Raw genomic sequence first — 18,040 nt, 5'->3', positions numbered from 1 at the left:
CACTTCCCTACATCACTCAGTGCTCATCACAAGCGCCCTCCTTCATCCCCATCACCTCTTCACCCATCCCCTGCACTCACCTCTCCTCTGGTAACCATCAGGTTGTTAAGAGTCTGTTTCTTGGCCTGTCTCCCTCTCTCTGCCTCCACCCCTTTGTCCGTTTGATTTGTTTCTTTTTTTTTTTTTTTTTAGTTGTCAAAAGGTGCTTGATCTTTATTTGTTTTTTTTTTTTTATTGGTGTTCAATTTACTAACATACAGAATAGCCCCCAGTGCCCGTCACACATTCACTCCCACCCCCCGCCCTCCTCCCCTTCCAACACCCCTAGTTCGTTTCCCAGAGTTAGCAGTCTTTACGTTCTGTCTCCCTTTCTGATATTTCCCACACATTTCTTCCCCCTTCCCTTATATTCCCTTTCACTATTATTTATATTCCCCAAATGAATGAGAACATATAATGTTTGTCCTTCTCCGACTGGCTTACTTCACTCAGCATAATACCCTCCAGTTCCATCCACGTTGAAGCAAATGGTGGGTATTTGTCATTTCTAATAGCTGAGTAATATTCCATTGTATACATAAACCACATCTTCTTTATCCATTCATCTTTCGTTGGACACCGAGGCTCCTTCCACAGTTTGGCTATCGTGGCCATTGCTGCTATAAACATCGGGGTGCAGGTGTCCCGGCGTTTCACTGCATCTGTATCTTTGGGGTAAATCCCCAGCAGTGCAATTGCTGGGTCGTAGGGCAGGTCTATTTTTAACTGTTTGAGGAACCTCCACACAGTTTTCCAGAGTGGCTGCACCAGTTCCCATTCCCACCAACAGTGCAGGAGGGTTCCCCTTTCTCCGCATCCTCTCCAACATTTGTTGTTTCCTGCCTTGTTAATTTTCCCCATTCTCACTGGTGTGAGGTGGTATCTCATTGTGGTTTTGATTTGTATTTCCCTGATGGCAAGTGATGCAGAGCATTTTCTCATATGCATGTTGGCCATGTCTATGTCTTCTTAAATTCCACATATGAATGAAATCAGATGGTATTTGTCTTTTTCTAACTGACTTCTTTCACTCAGCATTATACTCTCTAGCTCCATCCATGTCATGGCAAATGGCAGGATTTCATTCTTTTTATGGCTAAGTAATATTCCATTGTATAGATATATCACATCTTTATCCATTCATCTATCAATGGGCACTTAGGCTGCTTCCATAATTTGGCTATTATAAATAGTGCTGCTATAAATATAGGGGTGCATCTATCTATCCCTAGAAAAGGTTATTCTTCATACAGCAGTATTATGAGCCTATGGTACATTAGGGACTGGACTAGATGGCTCTTACCAAAAACTAAAAGCAATAAAGAATCCTCATCCCAAAAGCATGCATGATGCTTATTTAAAATGAAATTAGATAATTAAGAATAAAAGGCCCCTTGAAATTCTGACCTTAAGCAAAAATTGAAACCAGGACCTTCTATGACTACGTTGAGAATCATCTTGTTCTTTGCAACCATGGGGCTGCCATTGCTGAAAGATTTGTAATACTTTAAATGTTAGCCATTCTGGGAGATATGTAACAGTATTTTCCTATGATTTTAGTTTGCATTTTCTTGGTGACTTGAAGAGCTTGGTACATTATTATATGCTTCATGGCCATTTGGATATATTTTATGAAGTACTTGTTGAAGTCTTTTGCTTTTCATTGTATTAAGCTATTTGACTTTTTGTTATTGTCAAAATATTTGTATTTGGAAAATATAGGTTTTTGTTGGATATCTATATTGAAAAGATTTCATATGATTGTGAATTTCATTTGTTTAATGGTATCATTTGGTGAGTACAAGTTTTAAATTTACAGGTATGCATATATATATATATGCATACATATAGGTACATATATATATATGCATACATATATATGCATACATACATATTTATATATATATAAACTCTATAAATTTACCATATATAGACATTTACATCACACATATACATGTTATATATATATGCACATACACACATGCATTAATGGAGAGACTATTAACGTGTGTTGTTTAAGAAATTTTTCTTATATCAAATAACAAAGACATTCATCAATGTTTTCTTCTAGAATCTAAATATTTTTTACTTTCACATTTATATCTATATTCCATTTTAGATTAATTTTTTGACATAGTGTGAGTTAAGGGTTCACTTCTTTCGATATGGATAGCCAATTGCTTCAGCCTGGTTAATTAAGTAGATCTTATTTTCATAACAAACTAAATTTATTTGAAAATAAACAAATAGGATACTACACACACACACACACACATTTGATCTTATATATTCTATTCTGTCCCATTGGACCCTTTGTGCCTCACATTAATCCCTCACCATATTAATAATCACAGCTTTTTGATATATCTTAAAATGTGGCAGTTTCAATCCTCCAGGTTTTTCTTTATTTCAAGATTATACTTCTATATCATTAGTAGAACCAAATTGTTGATAACTTCAAAAGATTGTATTGGGTTATCGATTAAGATTGTGCTGGACTTACACATCAAAATGGAGCAAATTTTTATCTCGACTAAAGAATCTATCAATTAATAAATATCCTTCCATTTATTTAGGGCTTAAAAAAATAATTTCAGAAAATTTATGTAGTGTTTTATTAGCACTCTTGCATATTTTTGTTAAATTCATTTCTAAGTATTTGATGTTTTTAAGGTCACTGTAACTGGTTTTGACCTATTTTCAAATTTGTATTTGGTAGTATATTGAATTATAATACATTTTTATAATATTTTGTGACTAGGGACCTTGCTCCATAAATTCACTAATTATGATTATTGTTGCAGATTCCTTAGGATTTTCAAAACAAAGTATGTCAAATGTGAATCCAAATATTTGCTTTTTTTTTTTGCATGTTTATATCTTTTATTTTTCTTTCTTTTTATACAGAGCTGTCTAGTACATCTAGTAAAATGTTGAAATGAGATCATAGTGGATATCTTTCTCTTATGGTGACCGAAGGAATTCATAAGCTTAATATTTTACCATTAAATATGATGCCAGTTTTTTTTTTTTTTTAATTTTCTGTGAATACACTTTACCAGATTGAGGGGTTCACCTGTATTTATAATTTACTGAAAAATTTTATATAAATGAGTATTAAATCATAGTAAGTGCTTTTCCTAAATCTATTGAGGTGATCCTCTATGGGGTGCCTGAGTGACTTAGTTAAGCCATTGACTTGATTTCATCTCAGATCATGATTTTGTAGTCATGGGACTGAGCCCTGCCTCGGGCTCTACGGTCTGCTTGTCTCTCTCCCTCTGTTCCTCCCCATCCACTAAATAAATAAATAAATAAATAAATGTTCCTCCTTTATTTGCTAATATGATAAATTACATTGATTTTCAGTTGTTAAAACTTTCATTCACTTTGGTTATTCATGGTTATGTATTACCCTTTTGATATGTTGCTGGTTTGATTTTCTAATACTTTGTTTAGACTTTTTGTGTTTATATTCATGAGTAATATTGGACAGTAGTTTTCTTCTCATGTCAGGTTTTGTATTAGGATTATGTTGGCCTCAAAAAAATTGATTTGAGAAGTGATTCCACCTTTTTATTATCTAAAACATTTTGTGTAAGACTGATAATATTTCCCCTGAGCATATTTGATGGAATTCACCAATGAGATTATTTAAGAATAGAGTTATCTTTATGGAAGATATTCAATTATTTAATTTTAATTATCTTAATTTTCTATTATCTTTTCTCTGATTTAATAAGTTGTGTTTTTCAAAGACTGTTAACTTCATATGTCATCTATATTGTTATAAAAATTACTTGATCTATATCTCTGCTGTAATTTTGGTTTGTTCTTAATATGGGTAATTAATACTATTTTCTTTCTTTTGCTCATTCTTGTTGGGACTTTATCAATTTTGCACACTAGTATAGCTAACTTAAAGTTATATATTATAGAAATTCTTCAATATCTCCTTTTGTTGTTTAAATTATCAATAGTCTTTTATTTTTTAATATTCTTATTCCTCACAGACTTTTTATGTTTTCAGTAATGATTGTTCTTCCTATAATTTCCTACTTCCTTGTATATTCATTTTAATCATCCTTAAGAATTTTCTTCAGTATTTCTTAAACATAAGGAATACTATTGGTAAAGTATTTTTGCTGCATCTTGTCTTTAATAACATTTATTACCTTATCAATCTCTTTGAGTTGATTTTGAATGACCTACAAAGATCTAATTGCTTCTGCAGTTTAATAGAAAAGAGAAAAAAAAGATACAAGTAACGTAACAATGATAGAAAGCCATTTCCATTGACAGTAAACACACCAGGATGTGAATTTAACAGCTAGAAAAAAATTACTCAAGACTTGCTAAAAGAGTAAATTTTGCATTCCCCTTTACGCCTCCTAATTGAGTAAATCTTGTTCACTCGGACCTATATTTTATCAAAAATATTTTATGATATAAAGGCCTACATCTTTCTGTGAAAATAAGGGAGAAACAATTCTCAATTTGAACTTTAGACACTGGAAGGAAGCCTATGCCAAAAAATTTTCCCCTTTGGGTAACAATCATGTTACTAAGGCTGTGCTCTGCCTCACTTGGTGAAAATAGAAGAAAAAAAAAAAAAAAAGGCCATCAAATATCTTTTTGCTCTACAAAATTGTCATTTACAACAGATAGCTTCACAAATAATTTCTAAAAAAAAAAAAATCATCACTATTTTATGACATTTTTAATGCATGTTTTCTAATTCTACTGAAAAAGAAAAATAAAACAGAAACAAACAAACAGAACACCTGGCCCTGACTGTTGTCAGCTTGGTGTCAGCTAGCTCTAATAACTATTCCATACCAAACATGATTAATGCCACTGAATACAACATAAGACATGGTCATTATCTGATGGTAATGGAAGGAGATAAAATGAAGACCACATTGTAATTATGTCAGAACACAGACAAAAGATAGGAACGAAACCACAGACATGAGCAAAAGTCCACTTCGATCAAACGATAGTGACTACGGTATCTTTTTCAATTTTGCCTTTGGTTCTGCTCTTTACCTCTCACCTGCCAAGTAAAAAACCATTTAGATACCTGATTAAATAATTTGTCACAAGTCCGATCCACTAAGAACCCTTCCTTATTACCTTTAAATGAGATCCTCACACTTCACTTGAGGGGTATTGACATTATCAATGAGATATCTTCTCTGAGAGATCTAATGTCAGATGAGGGTTTCTTTCTTTCTTTCTTTCTTTCTTTCTTTCTTTCTTTCTTTCTTCTTTCTTTCTTTCTTTCTGTCTTAATTTCCATTTTCTTTAAATTTTAAATTGGTGAAACAGATTTCCTTAATAAAAGATAGGAGAGCAAAATCAATTTTAAAATTAAAAACTTTCCAATTTGTGTTAGAATTCCCTCTCTCGTTCCCAAGAGACATGAATATGAGAGTTCTGTTTCCAGTGCCATGGAGTAGGTTCCTAACATATAATTCTCCCAAAAGGAATGACTATAAATCCTGAGCAAAATACAAAATGTCTCTGGAGGATGAACAAAAGCAGTGAGATTTGAGTGGTGAGTCAAAACTTGGAATAGGGATTGTGGCACTGGGTGAGTACCTCAATTTTCTAGATTTAGCTTGAAGGGCAACTGCATTTGCAGCACAAGACAGCTATACCTCTGATAAAAAAAAAAAAAAAAAACTCATCCTTCTGGCCCTAAAAGCAGGGGAAGAGAGCTCAGACAATCACAACTATTATGTGTATAAACGAATTCTGTGTCTATACTTTATGCTATTGACAGGCTGATTCCTCAACATGCATGTATTAGTCTCCAAGGAGCTTGCAATTAAGACCAAAAGAACTAAGAGATTGAAAATGTTGTTCTACACAGACAAGACAGAGGACAGTCTGAGTGTAACCTGATGAAACAAAAACATCAACACTTTTTGGAGAAATATAACAGAACCAAGAATCTCAACAACATAGCATAAAACATGTCTAGAAACTGTGATTAATAAGTATTAATCACATTAATACTTTGTAGAGACCCTGAACTCAGTTAAGTTTCTCTGAAAAGTTTTTTTTTGCTGTGCTTTTTGGTTTTGCTATGTTTTTATTCACTGGGACTTTATTTTGCTGGACTCAAATTCCAGTCTCTATCCCACTTATGCAAGGAAACATCCAAAATCTTTGCTCAGTTCTTTCACCTTGCAATTACTGTCTTTACCCAACACTCAGAAGTATCTTCCATGCTTGTGTAGTTCAGCGTTCAGGTAAGCATTTGAAAAGGTTTAGTACAGATTCTGAAGCTTACTCTCCCTGCAACTCTCTCCTTTCTGGGCCTATATTTTATGATTTTTGTGCCGAAAATCTTCTTCTGAAGTATCTAGCCAGTAAATATCAAGCTTTCGATATCTTTACTCTCAGACAAAAAGCCACAGATATTTAAATCTCATCCAATGTCATTATCATCTTCAAATGTTGACTTTCTTCTAGTTTCTGCCTAATTTAGGTAGATCTACAGTTCCATTGTTTTGTTTTGTTTAAATAACATTTTGCAAAGCTTCACAATTTTTTTTTTTTTTTTTTTTTTTTTGGTGACAGGTAATCCAACCCCACAATTCTTGGATGCTGAATTCCCATTGCTCAACTTTTTATACCATTACTTCATTTCATTTGACATAATTTTGCCTATGTATGGATAGGCAGAAACTTAACAGGGTCTTTCCAAGTAAGGTGCATAGAGGAAAGAACAATAGAGAACTAGGAGATCAAACTACATTCAATAATTTTAATAGAAATCGTTTATCGTATATTTATGTATTCAGCATTTATATATATATAATACATTTGTACATACTCTCAGATTCTTATTGAATAATGCAGAGCATCAACAAATTATTTACCTGTGGCTCAAACAACATCAACTTTTTTTTTCCTCTTTTTTAAATTTTAATTGTTGTCCTTGGTTTCCCGTCTCCAAAACTGTGGTACATTTCAGAGTTGATCTTGGAAAATAAAAATTTATAATTTCATGGTAGTCACTACGGCAAAGCAGATCTGTACATAGGAGTTGGGAGGGAGAATAAAAAACAGAGGAAAAAAGAAAAAGTGTTGCTAATTCTAGATTTTAGCAGCTTCTGAACATTACTTGTGATCATTTCCTTGTGGTTTTCCAAAGACCGTTTAAAACGGGGGCTGGCCATATATGGGATATAAGAAATAGTGAGAAGGACCATAAGGGAAAGAGGGGAAACTGAATGGGGAAAAATTAGAGAGGATGACAAAGCATGAGAGGCTTTTTTTTTTTTTTTTTTTTTTTACTGAAATTCACTCTGGGAAACAAAGGGTTGCAGAAGAGGCTGTGAGTGAGGGGGCAAGGTAACTGGGTTATGGGCATGTGATGTGGTGAGGACTGGGTGGTATTATACTATATATTGGCAAATTGAATTTAAATTAAAAAATTAATTAAAAATTTAAAAAATTAAAAGGGGGTTGAAGCAGGAGGGATTGTGTGTGTGTGTGTGTGTGTGTGTGTGTGTGTGTGTGTGTGAAAAATGGAGGTTATATTACTTTTAGCTCGATGGACATGATATGCCAGTACTTATTTCCAGAAACAATCATGTACAAAAAATCTATGCTAGTGAACACAGCTCTAAGACCACATATAGGAATTTATGATACCTGCTGATGCATTTCAGTGCCCAGTGGGTCAAACTGAATGACCTGAGCTTTGGCCTTTATAAATTCAATAGGAGGAAAAATTGTTCTACAAATAATCTAAGTCTCTTTTTATAAGAGAATATAAAAATAATATCTCTGCTCTCTGAAGCTTTACTGTGTTCTCTGCAGATATGATAATACCAGGTCCAGCTAAGTTTCTACAAGTACAAGGGGAAATAAATGGTGTCCTTACATAAATCCAAACATCACACAGCTCATGACCAAAGAAGTCAAACATAGGTAGCCATTCTGTCCTTTCTATTTATTATTTATGATCAATACCTAAAGTCCACAGAAATCTAGGATCCATGTTAAAAAAAAGTTCTATAAAAATAGGATATTAAGAAAAACTGTTAATGGGCCCCTGGGTGTCTCAGTTGCTTAAGCATCTGACTTTGGCTCAGGTCACAATCCCGGAGTCTTAGGATGGAGCCTCGCATCAGGCTCCTTGTTCAGCAGGGAGCCCACTTCTCCCTCTCCCTCTGCCTGCCTGCCCCTCCCTCTGTGTGTGCTTGCTCTCTCTCTTTCTCTCTCTCTCTCCCTGTCAATAAATAAATAAAATATTTTTTAAATGTTAAAATAGGGGATCCCTGGGTGGCGCAGCGGTTTGGCGCCTGCCTTTGGCCCAGGGCGCGATCCTGGAGACCCGGGATCGAATCCCACGTCGGGCTCCCGGTGCATGGAGCCTGCTTCTCCCTCTGCCTGTGTCTCTGCCTCTCTCTCTCTCTCTGTGACTATCATAAATAAATAAAAATTAAAAAAAATAAATGTTAAAATAATATAACTCCTCAACCAGTAAGTATCTGTTTAATATGAAAAATCAAACATTAGCAGACAATGACCTAAGCATAAAAAGCCATTGATCTTTTTCTGGTAGTGAGCATCTGAAATGATTACCAGTGGTTCCCATCTCGTAGTGTCCATTCCCTTCGGTGTATACTCCCCTCTCATTACATGTGGACACAACCTAGTGACTTCTAACCAATAAGATATGGTACCAGTACTGAGATGTCAATTCTGAGATTAAGTCACCATAAAACTGGCTTCTTGTATCTCTCTCTCTCTCTCTCTCTCTCTCTCTCTCTCTCTCTCAATCTCTCTGTCTCCCTTATTCTCTCCCTGGAAGTCTCCACTCTGGAACTAATAGGCTAATACATTGTTAGCTACTCTATGGAAAGACAGATATCTTCTATGAAACATATATTTAGCCAATAACCTATAGGAACCTAAGGACCAACAATAGCCAAGTGAGTCAACTTGGTGACTCTTTCCATCGTCACACTTTGAGACTATCATAGGTCAGGCTGACACGGCAGCTGCAGCTTTGTGAGTAATCCTCATGGAGAATTACAGCTAAGCTGCACCCAGATTCCTGACCCTGAGAAACCATGAGGTGATAAATGTTGTTTTAAGCTACTACATTTTGAGGTATTTGCTATATAGCAAAATACCGTCTTCTCAAGCATCCCTAAGAGATTACTTAGTTTAACATTATAATTATTGTAACTATCAAGGTAACCTCATTTCTATTACATTAGCAGTTGATTCCCCCCCTTTTTTCAAGTCTTTATTTAAATTGTAGTTAGTTAGCATACAGCACTACACATACTTACTAAAGAACTAGAACTTTCCAAGACCTGTAAGGAACTCTCCACAAGCATAGCACCTGCCATGGTGAATCTTTTATTCTAATACTGAATAGAGACAATTGTAATAGCAGGTGATATGTTGCAGCGGTGATGCCAGATGAATCTCTCCCTTTGATGAAAGACTGAGGAGTTCAAAGTTTATAATCAAGACACAGTCAATGAAGAGAGTTCTGTCAATTTGGAAACAACAATTTGATATTGTAACATGAAGAAAGCAAGAAGTGACCTTAAGATGAGAAAACAAGTTATCAAATGTGGGTAATTTAGACAATAAAAATGCATAGAAATAATCTGATCTTGGGCAGTCAAAAAAGATATTCTTTAATTTCCTTGTTTTTGAAAAAAAAAAAGGTAGTTTTGATAAGTCAACTTCAGGGGGTTATGAGGAAGTCTCAAAGAAATCACAGATGTCTAAATATTCTCAGCAATATATTTATTACAAACATATTGATTACATTACTTGTCACCTGTTATACTAAAAAGAAACTAAGATACAACCAACTGTTGCAATAACTATATTTTATTAACACATATCTTTGAATGCCACAGGCTACCACCTCCAGGTGTGTGGATATTGTGATGACCAAGATACATTTTTAAATAAATATTTTATGGGACACCCAGGAGACTCAGTGATTGTCTGCCTTCAGCCCAGGGTGTGATCCTGGGGTCCTGGGATCGAGTCCTACGTCGGGCTCCCTGCATGGAGCCTGCTTCTCCCTCTGCCTGTTCTCTACTCCTCTCTCTCTCTCTCTCTCTCTCTTTCTGTCTCTCATGAATAAATAATAAAAATAAATAAAACAAATATTTTATCTTACCAAAATCTTGGTCAAGATCAATACAAAGTAAATGTTATCCCACACATTTTGTATATGAGGAGCTAAGACTTGGATTGATCAAGTGAATTGACTAATGTTATGCATCAAATATGAGATACGAGTTTTCAACCCAGATTTGAATGAGTCCATAGATCATTATAAACAGCATTTTTCAAGTAAGCTTCCTGAGGTGAGAAACTTTATATAGCTTGATCAACACTGTATCCACCTGGAGGTGGTGGCCCATGGCACCCAGCATGCATTATGTTAATTAGATGACAGTTATGTCACCTTTGTTTCCTCAGATATAACTGCATGTAACCATGTTTATTTTATATTGTTCTTGCTCATCATTTGACATTTAGTTGATATGTAATAAACTATATTATACTTTATTTTATTTTGTTATCCCTTAAGGATCCGTTTACCAAGTGCCTTTCTAGTTTTGTAGTGCGGCATCTTGGCCAAGGCTTATAGCCAAGCATAGAGAAACCTAGTGCCAGGAGTGTTTCAAGCACAAATCCCTTCAGAATCAGTCCTGCTTACGCAGGCTTGAAGAATTCCAGAATGTACCTGCATTGCTCTGAATCCACTATGTTTCTCAAGATTTTGTGATGTACAGGGTGGATACATCTGCTCCATTATTCAACTGGTAAAATCTTACTCAATATCAAGTTGCTGCTTAAGGAGCTACCTTTAGGGAACTGTTCTGTGTACCTCCTTTTCATCCAAAACTAGGTTATATTCCCCCTCTGCAGCATCTCCTTCATGCTCCAAAGGAACTCCTAGTCCCCTTCTGCCGTGTAGATGTCATGGCTCTGTGTCTCTCTGAACAGTGGACAGCAGCCCCCCCCCCCCCCAATTCGGTGTTCTCTGTACTCTCCGTGAATTCTGTTTCAAAAGCACAGGCTTTGAGCTTTAATCCTGTCTCTGAAACCCTGTGTCAACTGGCAACATCACTAAACCTTTTCAGAGCTCAGTGTTTCCACTCATAAGATGAGGGTAACAATGATAGCCCTTCTGTGACAATTGCCCGAAATTAGATTAGTGGGATACCTAACACAAGGTCTTGCAGATATCGAATAAATTAAAGATGCTGATACCGTCATGGCCATCATCACATGAATGCATAAGAGCTAAGGAGGATGTGGACGGTGGTAGATGATGGTGACTGTTGTGGTTCAGTTTCTTGCTTGTTAGCTCTGTCATCCAACAAGTGACTTATCCAATGTAAGCTTGTCTCCCCACCAACTAAGTGGTGGGAAATTCTAATAGTACGTACCTTCTAAACTTGGCATTAGAATTAAATGAAATAATACATGGCAAACTTCTAGGACTGTACTAACTGTTCAAAAAAAGAGAAATACAAATTATTATGAAGGTGATATATTGTATAAGATACTTGCTTGCCCTCGGCTTTTTATTAACCCAAATGTTACCTGTCACAAACAGCCATTTTCAGAAAAACTATCCCTTGCATTTTTAGTAAAGCCTTATGCCTTAAATGACAAAGTTTTAATGGCATTTTCTTATTCTTTTCACTTCCAAAAAATGGTTAAAAGTAAAGCAAGCTTATAACAAATACTTATTTCACAATAAACCTTTGCAAACCACTGAACTCACAATAGACACCTAATAAAGAAAAATATAACCACTGTTTCTTCTGAGCAGTTGGTTATGCCTCGCAGCATTTGCTTGTTACACCTCTTTAGTGTCCTCTAGTCTATGATGTTTTACCAGATTTTTCATATTTTTTTATGACCTTGACAGTTTTGAAGTATACCTGTCAGATAGTTTGAATAATGTCCCTAGCTTAGGATTGCCTGATGTTTTCTCAAAATCAAACTATAGCTATGGGGTTTTGGGAAAGAATAACATAGATATGAAGTGACACTTTATTCACATCATGTGAGAGGATCAAAGATTTATCACAGGTAACATGGATTATTTACTGATTATTTGTTAAAATCATGTCAGCCAGATTTCTCCAATGTAAAGTCACTATTCTCTTTCATACTCTATTTCATGAGTTGGTAAGTCCAGTCCACACTCAAGAGGAGGGAAATTAGGCTCCACCATCTGCATGGGTGCGTATCTGCGTTTATGCTTTGGGAAGCTTCTGTAAGGAAGATTTATTCCTTCTCCACCCTTTGTGCCCTCAATTATTTATTTATATAAATAAATGTTCATACTTATTTTGTTCTTTGGTTATAATCCAATTTATCTTTTTTTTTCTTTGGTTATTCAAATTTTTCCAGTGTTGACTATTGAGAGCTCTTTTAGATTCCTCTGTATCCTCAAGGACTGTGAGAAAAAAAAATTCTGTTGTCTAAGCCTTCAGCCTGTGATATTTTTGTCATGGCAGCCCAAGCAGACAAATCCGTTTCTCCATAGAACCTAACTGACTCCTCTTTATGATGGTTCAAGAGCAGTAGTTCTTAAACTTTGAGACTCAGAAGCTTCTCTGAGAATCTGGTAAATCTCATAAACATTCTACTAGAAGAAAAATGCACTTATACATTCTAAAATTCTACCCAAAAAACCCCAAAAGTCACAGATGTTCAAACTCTCTGAAACCTTTCCGTGGATACCCTGTAATTAATGTGGGTACCCCGAGCAAGGCATAGGCTCTTTCTTAAAAACAAACAACCATAAAGAAAACCAAAACCTACCTTAGTTGGAGTCATTTGGGTACTTGGAGTTTTTCTAGATGGGTCCCACAAAGTAAGTAATGGTGTGATTCATATATCTGTACTAAAAGAGAAGTATGCATATAGCTTTTGTTTGCATCTGTGTACTCTTTATATATTTATATCTGTTAGCTTCAAACACAGACGAGAAGTGAAAAAGGAATGGTGGAAGGATTCAGTTCAGATGTCTGTACAGTGACAAATTGAGTTTCCTAGAGCAGCTCATGGATTAAATAGCTGCTGTGATGTCTGGTCTCTCTCAGCTGCTGTTTTAATCAAATCCTTAGATGCTGAGGCATAGCAGGGACCACGTGGCCGAGTGTGAGCTCTAGCTGAATGTCCCCACTTTGGGAAGTGATACAGATTCATTCCTCTGGCAAGAGCATTATCTTTGCCCTCAAGTTGACTATGATTATCATTTTCTAGGACCAGATCCACTTAACATTTTAATAGGCCACTGTCTATGTCTTCAAGAGCAACTGTGAAGATCAGTGGGATGGCATTTCTGAACCACACCGAGCTCCTGGAATGAAGGGAGGTCTATAAATGAAAGGTGATGACTTCATTACTATAAAGGTGTCTTTGGAGAGCTCCACATGTACAAGCGGAGGAATCATGCCGGCCTGTGGCTTTTCATTTTCTCACTGTAGAGTGTTTCCTTACTGGGTATAATATGCACATGACAAATTTGAAAACCACACAGCAAACCAGGATTGCCAGATGAATACAGCAGGCCCCCTCTTATCCAAGAGGGATGTTTCCAAGATGCCCAGTAGATGCCTGAAATTGCAGATAGTACTAAAACCTATATAGGGTTTTTTATTTCCTACACATACATACCCATGCTAAAGCTCATAGATTAGGCACAGTAAGTCATTAACAACGACTAATAATAAAATAGAACAATTGTAACAAAATAGTATAATAAAATTTAGGTGAGTGTGGTCTCTTTTGCTTTCAAAATATTCTATTGTACCGTATTCACTCTTCTTCTGATGAGGATATAAGGTGATAAAATGCCTGCATGATCAGATGAAGCGAGGTGAATGAAATAGGCATGTGACAATAGTGTTAGGCCACGACTGACCTTCTGACCCTATATCAGAAGGAGGATCCTTTGCTTCCAGACTGTGGTTGACAGGGGGCCCCTGAAACCACAGGAAGCAAAACCTCAGATAAGGGAGACACTACGGTATGGCCCCACCATTAGATATACGCTGCATCAGGTTTGTATCATAAATTAATCATGGATATCTCCTCCATTAGGGAAATGTGAGGTTTGTTTGTTTGTTTGTTTTTAATGGATACACACAGTTAATTAGAAGACAACACATTGCTTACGTATTGACAAGGTAATTTTCTCTACAGTGAGTCTCACATTCTGTGTTGCAGCTAGCCTCTTTGAGATTTTTTTTTTTTTTTTTTTTTTGCCACCTCAAGTCATTCTTTGGGGTTTTTAATCTTTTCCCAAAGCAATCTTTAAAGAATTCTTTTTGAATAAAACAAGCATGACTAAATAAGTACTTAAAAGGGAAAGGTTCAAGAAACCGTATTTCTAATGGTGTCTAAGATTTGGGCTTAGCTATATTTAAATGGCTTTAAAACCTTTCTCTCATCACTACTGAAGCACATTCTTCACTTCAGTGAATTGGACCATCAAGCATGAGTGAAAGAGGCCAACTGACCATTGACTAGTAAAAGAAATTTGTTTAGTAGTTTAGTGTTTTAAAACATATTTGTTTGTGCCTTTAGGAAATACTCCTTATCTTTATCCTTTTGTTTGCTCTCATTCAAATGTCTACCATTTTCTGGCATTTTGATTGATTTTGGGCATAGAAAAATAAGTATGCATCCTACAAAGAGAGAAACCTCTCTCATACCCCGGTTATATATCAGCTATGTAATTAATTGGGGAATACAAGAATGGATATTTTATATATCATGAAATTCCCAGTATCTGGAGTAATTCTTGGCACTTAAAAGATTTTTAAAGGTCAAATATTGAATCCTGCAAATTACTAATGCAATAATCTGACGTAGAGCAGAATTGATTTTTTTTTTTGTGAGCAAAACTGGTTTTATATTTTACTGCTTTAAAGAGGACCACTAATTTTTTTAATGTTTCAAGTTTTTATTTAGTTAGTTACCATATAGTATAATATTAGTTTGAGGAGTAGAATTTAGTGATTCATTGTTTACACATAACACCCAGTGCTCATTACAACAAATGCTAAAGGGGACCACCACTGAGAAGATCTTAATAGCATCTCAGAGGAAGGAGGGGAAAAGTTGGCTCTTATGATGGCTTTGGAGTATGGTTTAGGTAGACCTTTCGCTATGAGGGTGGGATGACAAGTTTGATAAGCATTGGGCAAAGTTCATGATACAGTTTAGGAGGGGTGAACACAGCAAAGTGATTTCTAGCAAGTCTTCCAGAGTAAACAGTCATTTGATGAGCTTTCAAATGTCCTACGAAGGAGGAATTTGCCTACCTGAATCATCTGTTGTTCAGATAAATTTGTTTACCTAAGTTCCTGAAAGAAACAAGTTATTTGTAAGTCAATCTTCCAATGTTTTGGACTCTTAAAACCATGTTAATGTTGATAATAAGCTGTGTGGGTATAAATGGATTTAGTTCTCAAAAGACGTAGGTGCCCAGTAAAATTGAACCTAAGCTGCTAGCTTTTCGAGGTCAATCATACAATGTGATGTGTAAGAGGCAGTTGGGAAAAGTAGAAACAGACAATATGGAAGTTGTGGAAGGAAATGAAATTTAGTGCATTTAAGAAAATAGATGTAAATCATGACTATGCAAGAAAACTTAATGACGGTGTATCTGACTTTTGAATGGAAACCGTGTTTACTCAGAGCCTTTTCTTCTCGTTTTGCCAAAGCACATCTAGCATTCCTTGCCTATGCGCCTCAACTCTGCCCATATCTCTCCAGAACCTGCTACCATCTTGGCTACCAACAAGCTGCTCCTTAAGTCGGCTTGTTCTGCCTACTTTCACTAAAGGCTTTGTCCTAAAAGACTAAACGTCACTTATAATTTTAAAAGATAATAACAACATCACTAAAATAAAAAACTCAAGGGCAAGGGCTCATGCCAGTAGGCATCCTGATGTAAATACAAACTCTATCACCAGTGAAACTGACTCAGACAAGATAATTAATCTCTGAGCTTCAGTTTTCTTATTTTAAAAGTGTGGATATCAACTTAAAAAAATAAACAAAAACAAAGATTAAGGGTTTTTTTGTGTTGTTGTTTTTTTTTTAAGATTTTATTTCTTTATTCATGAGAGAGAGAGAGAGAGAGAGAGAGAGAAAGAGAGAGGAACAGACTCCATGCGGGGAGCCTGACATGGGACTCGATCCCGAGACTCCAGGATCATACCCTGGGCTGAAGGCAGCGCTAAACTGCTGAGCCACCCAGGCTGCCTTGAAGATTACGTTTTTAATGCAAAATCCCCTTTAGATAAATATTTTGTGTTCTTTTACTTAGCAAATATATTGATTGTAAAAAAAAAAATTAGCATAAAAATACAAATTGAAGCTCAAGATGTAAAGTTGATAAATAGATGACTGGTTTGATCTGTGCAAGAAGACTATTTCTGTGAGAGAAGACAGGGAAAGTGAGGAGTGCTCTTTCTAAAGGGGTAGTGTTGGATGGGGTGGAAAAGGTAGAAGGCAAACATAAAGAAATGAAAGGAGGAAATAGCTCAACAAGTGATAGAAGAGTAGGGACAAGGTGGAAAACTTTTAATAAAAGCATGATATATAACAGAGACAGAGGCCACATGGTCAAGTCTTTGGGGCCTCAAAATATGTCATTTCTTCACTCATCTGGAGAATGTGTCAAGTCTAATTCGCTAGACAACTCACAGGGGAAAATTCCCCATTGCTTTACCAGGTAGTCTCATCCTGATGGTTGCATACTCTGGTGTAGCTGTCACTCAGCACTTTCTAAAAAAGGCAGTCAGCAGCTTTGGGACACTTTTTTTTTTCCACTTATTTATTTATTTTTTTAGCACTGTTAGCCCGCATTTCACTTTAAAGGGATTTTGGAATGTAAACAATTTTTTTTGAAATTCTGCATCAATATTATGAATTACTGAGTATACATTTGCATTGATTACAAAAATAGCCAAATTAAAGACATGAAATGTCCTTTTTAAAAGGCACAGGTGGCATAATAAACAGCTATTAATCAAGGTGACCGAGAGCGCCAATTGGCATTCTTCCAATCAGCCGAGGCCATCTGCAACCCTTTAGATATCATTGTTTAGTATCAGATCCCAACTTATTGTTTTAAAAATGAATGTTTCACATGTTGTCTTGCTGTCACCAGGTTGCTACTTTCCAACAGTTTCCAACAGGCACAGCTGTTTCTTGTTACCAATCACAAGGAATATATGTTGAGGATTCATTTTAAGTAGATATTGAATCCAATAGCTTCACAATTGCTTAGCTTCATATCTTCAGAGAACACTCTACCTAGTTCTGGATTTTCTAAATTTTGTAAATTGACCCATTAGTCTTCAAATCCAGATTGGGTTTGCTTCCCAGCAAATAATGAAATTTTAGCTCTAAAGGGTTATTTGAAGAACTATTAGAGAAAATAAAACATGACTAGAATCCCCTTCTACAAATCCCTTTAAGAGTTTTCTCCTTATCTTTGCTTCCATCATCTCTTCTGTTGCATTATATTCTAGGAATAAGTACAACCTACTCTAACTACAAAAGTTTAGAAAGAAGAAAATAGGTTTAAAAAAGTCTTAAAATAATCATCAATCTTTAAAATTAAAGCTCAAATGGGTGGTTTATTACTAACTTGATTTCCCCTTTTCTTTCACAGAAGGAGGAAATAACCTTCCTAAATATACAGTGATAACTTGCAAGGTTTTTAGTTCAAATAAACCCATCACTGTGGCTGCTATGTCAGGATAATCAGCTACATGCGGAATTATAGAGGTGTGCCCATTTAAAACTTGATATATACTCCCCAAACACCTTCTCTAAATTCTGTATTACATTATCGGCAAGCAGTAGTGTTTGCCAGTACCCATTTGCCCTTCTCCTAACCACAAGCTACCAATTCTCTTAAACATGGCGCATCTGATTATTAAAAAAAAAA

The 18,040-nt window shown here is 35.7% G+C and overlaps 1 long non-coding RNA gene across 1 annotated transcript in view; it reads left to right on the top strand.

Annotated features, from left to right (window-relative positions):
• Window positions 1-13,804, top strand: part of LOC112667970 (uncharacterized) — a 110,665-nt gene extending 96,861 nt beyond the window's left edge. Inside the window, exon 4 of the long non-coding RNA XR_003141356.3 lies at window positions 13,333-13,804. This is a non-coding gene — a long non-coding RNA (uncharacterized LOC112667970). The remainder of the gene's footprint in view (window positions 1-13,332) is intronic.
• Window positions 13,805-18,040: the final 4,236 nt, after the last annotated feature.

Source organism: Canis lupus, chromosome 21 (assembly GCF_003254725.2).
Source record: "Canis lupus dingo isolate Sandy chromosome 21, ASM325472v2, whole genome shotgun sequence".
Lineage (NCBI taxonomy): Eukaryota > Metazoa > Chordata > Mammalia > Carnivora > Canidae > Canis > Canis lupus.
Note: the sequence above shows the minus strand (reverse complement) of the source record. Positions and strands in the feature narration are given on the sequence as shown.